This window comes from Peromyscus eremicus, chromosome 4, assembly GCF_949786415.1.
Source record: "Peromyscus eremicus chromosome 4, PerEre_H2_v1, whole genome shotgun sequence".
NCBI classification, from domain to species: Eukaryota; Metazoa; Chordata; class Mammalia; order Rodentia; family Cricetidae; genus Peromyscus; species Peromyscus eremicus.
Window position 1 is genome coordinate 9,311,876 of NC_081419.1, and position 8,406 is coordinate 9,320,281.

General features: G+C 43.8%; 1 long non-coding RNA gene across 1 annotated transcript; it reads right to left on the bottom strand.

Moving 5' to 3' along the window:
* Positions 1–1,730: 1,730 nt before the first annotated feature.
* Positions 1,731–8,306, bottom strand: LOC131907980 (uncharacterized). The gene is made up of 3 exons (XR_009378514.1): positions 8,145–8,306; positions 7,180–7,279; positions 1,731–2,217 (listed from the first exon to the last, which is right to left on the bottom strand). It is a non-coding gene; the product is annotated as an uncharacterized LOC131907980 (long non-coding RNA).
* Positions 8,307–8,406: the final 100 nt, after the last annotated feature.

An 8,406-nucleotide genomic window follows, 5' to 3' on the forward strand; every position in this document is an offset into this window, starting at 1 on the left:
TGAGACAGAGTTTCTCTATGTAGCCCTGACTGTCCTGGAACTTGCTCTATAGACCAGGGGTACTTTGCCTCAAACTTGCCTGAAGTCTGCATTTTCGTTCCTTGAGGGTGATATGGAGAACGTCAGAAAACAGAACGTAGCCAGAGTCTGTAGGGGAGTGAGGGATTTACACCAACAAATTTTGACATAGGGCTCCTAGCCAGCTGAGACCTTGGAGAATGGCTGTATGAGAAGCTACGTACGGCTTTTGGTCCCCTGCCCCGCTCAGTAACCTGGACCTGCAAGCGGCCACTCAGCAGAAAAAGCAAAGCACGCTTCTGGGGAATCTGTGGTTTTATTGTCGGCGTGGCGACTGCAGCTGAAACTACGCTTTTCATAAGGACAGCGCCTGAATCCACCACTGTTTCCAAGGACTGCGCCTGAATCTACGCTGTAACCTGAATCTCTCCTCTCCCTTCCCTCCTCTCCCCTCCCTCCCTTCCCTTCTCTCCCCTCCCTTTCCCTCCCTTCCCTTCTCTCCCCTCCCTTCTCTCCTGTCCCCTCCTTCTCCACTCCCTTCCCTCCTCTCCCCTCCCTCTCCTTTCTTCCCCTCGCCCCCTCTCTTCTCCCTCTTGTCTTTCTTTTCCTTTTTCTCTTTTTGGTGGAACTCGAGACCGAGCCAGGGCCTTACATTCAGCACATGCTTACCACTAAGGCACTGAGCCACCGTGCTGACATCCCTGTCCCCTTCCCCATCCCCTTTTTCCTTATTTCCTTAGCTTTCTAAATCCCCGGGCTGGTCTCAACTGAAGCTTGCAACCTCTTGACTTGTCAACCTTCTGAGTAACTGGGATTGTAGGCGTGTGCCCCACTACACCTCGCTCTTTATTTTATTTTTTACTGATAGGCTTATTGAGGTGTGATTCATATACAGTAAAATTAGTTCTTTTTTTAAGATTTGTTTTTTATTTATGTGTATATGTGTACATATGCACAAGTGCACGAAGGTACCCTCAGAGGCCAGAAGAGGGTGTCATTGGATCCCTTGGGGTTTTAGGAGATAGTGAACCACCCAATATGGGTGCTGGGAACTGAACCTGTATACTCTGCAAGAGCAGTAAGAGCTCTTAACCACTGAACCATCTCTCCAGCCTCTAGTTCTCTTTTTAATATTTAGTCAGGAGAGGTGGCTCAGTGGGTAAGAGCACTTACTGTTCTCACAGAGGATTCAGGCTCGGTTCCTAGCGCCCACATCAGGCAGCTCACAACAGCCTATGACTCCAGTTCCAAGAGCTCTGATGCCCTCTTCTGACCATCTCAGGCACTTGCACATACCTGGTCCACACACATACATGGTGCACATACATACATACATACATGTGCACACATATACGTAGATAAATAAAACTCAAATGTGCATTTAGATAAGTTTTAACAGAAATGTGATGAAGGAACTACACCATGATCAAGACAGAACAGTTTCATCACAGCATAGTTCATAATCAGTCCATCCCTCCACCCAGCCCCTGGCAATCACGAGTCTGTCCTCTGGCCCTGTGATATTGCTTTTTGAGGAAGTCATGTGCATGGAATCATGGGAGTAGGAAGTTTGCTAGTCCAGTTGCTTTCCCTTGATGGTGTGTTTGCTGTCCACCCAAGCCATGGTGTGTGAACCGCTGAAAAAGAAAAGCAACTTCTCCACCCTCACAAGTCTGCGGCTGGGCCAGACCCACATGACAAAGCCTATGCACGAGAGCAACATGCAAGTTTGTTTATTATCACACGCAGGACATACCTCCCAGGGAACCTGATAGCCTGAGACAGCAGTTTAAAATGCTTTGTCCAGGAATGATGAGTTTTAGGGAAGCGACAGGACCAAGGAGAGTGTTTCTAGTCCTGTAGAGGCGGGAGACTGACCAGAGGTAAATATTCATGGCCGAGCTGACTTTCGCTTGCAGATTTTACTGGCTTCACCCCTGGGCTAATAAGACCTGTCTCCAGTGAGCAGAACTGCTGCCTGTGTGAAGGGTGGGGGAAGGCAGAAAGCGGCCTTCTGGTTCTTGCTCTTTGAAGTTCAGAAGTAGTTACAGAAAGCAGGCAAGTTTTTCTGGTCAGTGAATCCATGGATAGTGGAGAGCTGGACAGGCCAAGATGTTCAACTGGAAAGGGCTCATCTGCCTCTAGAGAAGAGTGCCCTTGCCCAGTGCCATTCTACACATGTTCCACATGGTTCCATTTCTAAAAAAAATAAAAAAATAAAAAAATAAAAAAATAAAAAATCATCAGTCTTGAACCTGGCCTGCCAAACGAGGAAGGCACGGCAGCTCTGGCGTGATGCTTGTGCACTTCTGATTTCCGTGTGCTTTCTGCCTTGGTCACACTGCATTGTGAAAGCCCCACTCCACACAGACAGGAAGTGAGATGCAGCGGCTTTTCGCCATCAGCTTCAAGGGACTGTGGCCAGGCACAACGGGGTGCTGGAGACTGAACTGGGTAAGTGCTCCATACTAAGATGTACTGCCAGCCCTTAGTCATTTTCAGTTAAACTCACCCGGAAGTTTGAGAGAAAAGCCAACTGAAAATATTTGACTGGGTTTAAGTAATTAATAACATCCCATAGTTGTGGTTAGTCCGTAGTATTCATTTGAATCAAGAGGAAACCAGGACCCAAGGTCTAAAGTAAGTACAAAAGGCATCCAAACAGAATGATGCCACATCAAATTGCTCAATTATTACACTACAGTGTGAATGAATTCTAATATAAGCCCCACTCAAATCAAGATTCTAGGAAACAGACGCTGCTCAAACACAGCCAATCAAACTCCCTTCTCTCTTCCAAGCCCCACCCACTGCAGGGACTTCAGCCAATGAAAGCATCCCACTAAGAAATGAGGGTGTTAGGAGAATGGCCACTTCACGATAACCAACATTTGCCTAGAAACAAACTAAATGCCTCCACGGTCTCTTCTTCACTCCATCCCCCAGAAGAGATGTTATTTGACGAAGGAAAGGACTGGGTTTCAAAGAGGAACCATAACGTGTCCATGTTCTCCTGTGATAGAGGAGAAAAGCATTGGAACCACAAGACTTTGTTAACCCAACCTTCCTCACTTCCTCCCTCTGTTCCTCCTTCCTTCCCCCCCTCTTCTTCCCCTCTCTTCCTTCTTGCTTCTCCTTGTCCTCTCTCTTCCGTTCCCTTCTCTTCCCTTCCTCCTCTTTCTTTTCCCTCCTACCCCATCCTTCCTTAGCATCCCCGATTTCCTGGTGTGAGCCAGGCTGTGGGCTCAGGACAGATTCAAGATAAAATGACACTATTATTCCCATGAGAGAACTAGGTATGTCGAGACAGGATGATGCTGCCAGTCTAGACCAAAGATTATAAAGTACTGTTGGAGGCAAGAAGATCGTGAGGAGGGAATCATTTCACTGAAAGAGTTATAAGACAGAATCGATAAGACAACGTGCAGGTCCATGTGGAGGTGTAAGGGGACGGCGAGGGAAAGCTAAGTCCTTCTCAGATGGGGTCCTTACATCATTGTTTGATAGGTTCATGCAGGTGTGTAAGGGGACAGAACGCGAAGTCCTTCTCAAGTGCTTTGTCCTTACATCCATTGTTTGATAGGAAATGTTCATAGTTACACATCTCTTTCTGAAGCTGTTTTCTCAAGAATAGTTCGTGATTTCTATTAACAGTGATTGCTTTTTTTTTTTTTTTTTTTTTTTTTTTTAAATTTTCTCGTACCTGATCTCTGGAGTTTAGTTCTTTGTAAACGCAAAGTCAGTCATTTGTAGTGGCCACAGGTACAGCTGGGGGCTTAGTTCAGCACCCACGTATGGCTTAGCACCCAGGTATAGCTCAGCACCCAGGTATGGCTTAGCACCCATGTATATAGTTTAACATCCAGGCACTTAGCACAGCCTTTCTCTGGAACCCTGAAACTGGAACAAAGAATATGGATACCGTTTTAAAAGGAATTGGAACCTGGGTAGCTGTTGGCTATGGCTCAAGTGGTTGTTTTCTGAGCGGAATAAAACCTAGGCTTGTTGAATGAGAATAATAAAGTATAGGCCCAGAGAGAGACAGGTGGCGAGGTCCAGATTCTGCCTTATCCGACGCTGGGATGAGATGCTGCTCTCGGGTCTCTTGCTGCTTTGGCTTTGGCTGGTTTACCCAACCCAAGGGAACACTAATAGCTTTAGCTACAGATAACGTTTCAAAGCCCACACACCAGGGACTGCATCTGATGGAAGTACTTTTGTGTTCATGTAATTTACTCTCTAAATAGTTCCCTTGTTTATTGTTCTTGCTTGTATTATGAAAGAGACTTTGAAATTGAGGTACGATATACATAAAGCTAATATTCATTTTTTAAAAGACCCACTTGCAATTATCTTAAAATTATTATCCAAACTTAAATATAAGACAAATCAATCAAGTCCCATGAAACATTTACTGACATGAGTCCCAGGGCTGGATGGTAGTCAGTGGTCAATGGAGACAAATAAGACCTTGTCCGTCATCTGGCCACTAGTACCAGTTAATTAATTTTACCTGAAGGATCAGGAATGGAGAAGACAGCATCCAAACTGGGCTTAAAGAAGTAGAAAATCAGTGGATAGAAAAGGTAGAAAGAGGCAGAATATACATTCAGAAACCAGCATGTGCAGAAGAGTGGAGGCATAGAGCGGCTCTCAGGATACATGTGCAGAGCTGAGAGACTCACAGCTGGAAGTACACCATGAATTTGGGAGGCATCAGAGGCAGGACATGAAACTGGAGGGCTCCCAAGACAGATGAAAAGGTCTTTTTTTTAAAAAAAAGTGTTTTGATGCAGGGTTTCTCTGTGTAGTCCTGGCTGTCCTGGAACTCACTATGTAGACTATACTTGTCTACATATTTAATTACACTGTGTAAAGATATGTCACTGTGACTGATTTAATAAAAAGCTAAAGGGCCAATAGCTAGGCAGAAGGTATAGGCAGGACTTCTGGACAGAGGGAGCTCTGGGAAGAAGAAAGGGGAGTCACTAGCTGGATGCAGAGGAAGCAGGACACGCAGGAGGAGAGGTAAAATGCCACAAGCCATGTGGCAGCACATAAATTAATAGAAATGGGTTAATTTAAGTTATAAGAGCTAGTTAGAAACAAGCTTAAGCTAAGGCTGAGCTTTCATAATTAATAAGAAGTCTCCATGTAGTTATTTGGAAGCTGGCAGGACAGTGAAAGACTTGTTACACAGGCTGGCTTCAAATTCAGAGATTTGCCTGCTTCTGTCTCCCAAATGCTGTGATTAAAAGCATGTGCCACCACTGCCTGGCTTAGATTAAAATGTCTTAAGTGTCATGAATAACAGAGAACTTCCTGTTTGCCATATTTCCATGTAATTTTCCCATTTCCCAGTTTTCCACCATTGTGGGGAACCACCTGGTTAGTCTCAGCAACGAGTTGTAAACAGGTATCTCTCATACCAGTTCCCGGCTGGCACACAGAAGAGCAAGAATGGATTGTGCTTTAACTTCCTTCTTTTCCTTCTTCTTCTTCTTCTTCTTCTTCTTCTTCTTCTTCTTCTTCTTCTTCTTCTTCTTCTTCTTCTTCTTCTCCTTCTTCTTCTTCTTCTTTTTTCAAGAGAGGGTTTCTTTGTGTAGTTTTGGTGCCTGTCCTGGATCTCACTCTGTAGACCAGGCTGGCCTTGAACTCACAGCGATCTGCCTGGCTCTGCCTCCCAAGTGCTGGGATTAAAGGCATGTGACACTGCTGCCTGGCCCATACCTTAACTTTCTTGCCTTGTTCTAAAGACCTAAAAGGTGAGCTATAAGGTGGCAATCCCTCTACCAATCTGGGTCTATGGAGTACACACTAGACATGTACCATGGGCAAAAAATAAACTTGTGTTATAGTGAGCCACTAGAACTTGGAGTTTGTTGGTTACTATACTATAGCATAGCTTATCCTGACATACACCTGGCTTTGTAATTTACTCTAGAGGTAGAGACTGGCTTGACTTAGTCAACATGGAGTGTTATAACAAAGACTATACACACTGGGGCAAATAAAGAACAGAAATTCATTTCTCCCAGTTCTGGTGAGACCAATCTCTGGGTGGTCCAGCTTGACTGGGCCCTGAGGAGGGCCTGCTTCAGGGTCACAAAGTGCTGAGTTCTCACTGTACATTCATATGATGGACAGACAGACAGCTAGTTTTAGGCCTCTACTTGGAGGGCTACTAAATCTATTTGTCATGGCTCCCTCCTTGTTGGAACCTGCCAATAGTTGACTGGGTATCTGGGTAGAGGCGTGTGGATTGCAGAGACAATGAGAAAGACAGAAAAGGTTTGAGAGGACTGCCAGTCAATGCCAAACAGTTCTGAGTTTATTTCACAGCCAGCTTATATACAGTCTTGAAGGACAGAAGTAGAACAATGCACAGCACAGGCATCCAACCACTATCTATCCCGTCCTTGAGTCAAGGAGCAGGCAGTTTCATTTTCTGTCTCAATGTACCTCTGGCTGGCATCAGCAATCTATGTCTAGCTAGATAGTATGTTCCTTCTCATGGGCTAATCAGGACTTTCCCACAGCCCTGGAACAAGCAAGCCTGAACTCTATTGACTCAGCATAAACTTCAGATTCAAAATGGGGAACTGTTGTGGATATCGTTCTGTATAAATAAAACACTGATTGGCCAGTGGCCAGGCAGGAAGTATAGACGGGACAAGGAGAGAGGAGAATTCTGGGAAGTGGAAGGTGGAGGAAGGAGGCACTGCCAGCCGCCGCCATGACAAGCAGCATGTGAAGATGCTGGTAAGCCACGAGCCACGTGGCAAGGTATAGATTTATAGAAATGGATTAATTTAAGATATAAGAACAGTTAGCAAGAAGCTTGCCACAGCCATAGAGTTTGTAAGCAATATAAGCCTCTGTGTTTACTTTGTTGGGTCTGAGCAGCTGTGGGACTGGCGGGTGGTAGAGATTTGTCCTGACTGTGGGCCAGGCAGGAAAACTCTAGCTACAGGGAACCGAGTCAGTTGTGGGTTCCCACAATTCCTCCTTTTTTATTTATTTTAAGACTCCACTGAGTCTCTCAGATGACCATGCCTGTCTTAGGTCATTCCTTACCACACTCCAATCTTACCTGTCATGGAAGCATGAATTCCATCATCCATGTCCTGTCTTACATTGAAGGAGGCAAAGAAAACTTACCTGTCTTTCGCTACCAGCCTCTGGTGTCAAGTCGGGAGAGTGTGTGGAGTTTTACTCTGTGGAGTTCCGAGCCCAATCTCCGTAATGAGTTCATAATCAGCTTGAAAGTCATAGGCAAACAGATTATGCCTACTAAGACACATGCTCCAATAACTACAATACTACTTAAGAACAAAGTAAATGATGACCATGATAGAATAGCCTTTTTGAATTGTTCTAAAATACCTTCAGCAGTTTTAGCTATATCAAAATCCAATTTTGCCTTTTTCATTTCTATAATTTCTAGATGTAATTTAGCCAAATACAATGATTCGTTAGAATCATGACAAATTTCTTGAGGATCTGCCTTAACTCTTTCCCATCCAATAGCACTTTTGTTATATACAGAAGATGTAACACAATTCCATTCATATTTAGCATGACATTTCAAATGTACTCTAGTTTTCAGGCTTTGGAGTTCATCTCACATAAATTTTACCACATCATACAAAGCATTCAATTTATGTTCCATTTTCACATCTATATCTTCTTGAGTCTCTAATGTCATAGAAACATTCACAGACAGTTGATTAACAAATCCTGCTGTTTGAATGGAGTGAGACAAAGTCACTGAAGTAATTGTAGAAGTAGCAAGCCTAGTAACAAGAGCCGCAATACCTGCTATAACTAATCCAGCAACACATTTTTATCTACTTAAAGCTTTCTTGATTTCGCCAATCACTTGTAACCCTTTTTCATAAAACCATGCATCATATATACTGGCAATAAAAAAGAAGTTGTTTTGACACTATTACATGAGTATGATTATCCACTTGAGAAATACAATTAAGACATGATACATTAAACATAGAACTATTCATAGAAATGTTTACTTCACCAACTAAAAGAACATAGGGCAATTTAACACAAGTTAAAACAGTTCTTTTCAAAGGAAAAACAGGTTTCAAGGGACTGGAATGTCCTACCACTGTTCCCATGGCAGCAGCAAGTTTACAAACATAAGTTTGTGGAGATCCAGTATTGGAATACCAAATTCCAGCTGACAGTCCTTGGTCCCAAGATTCTGCTGTAGACACAGGATAAGAGTCACTATAATCATCCTGATTTCTGGACCAATCAAGAATATACTGCTGTGTCCCTGTGGTGTTGTACCTTAAAGGAACAATGCCAATACATCATCTCCATCCATAGCAAAGTTCTGTTAGACTCTTGAAATTCTTTTGTGCA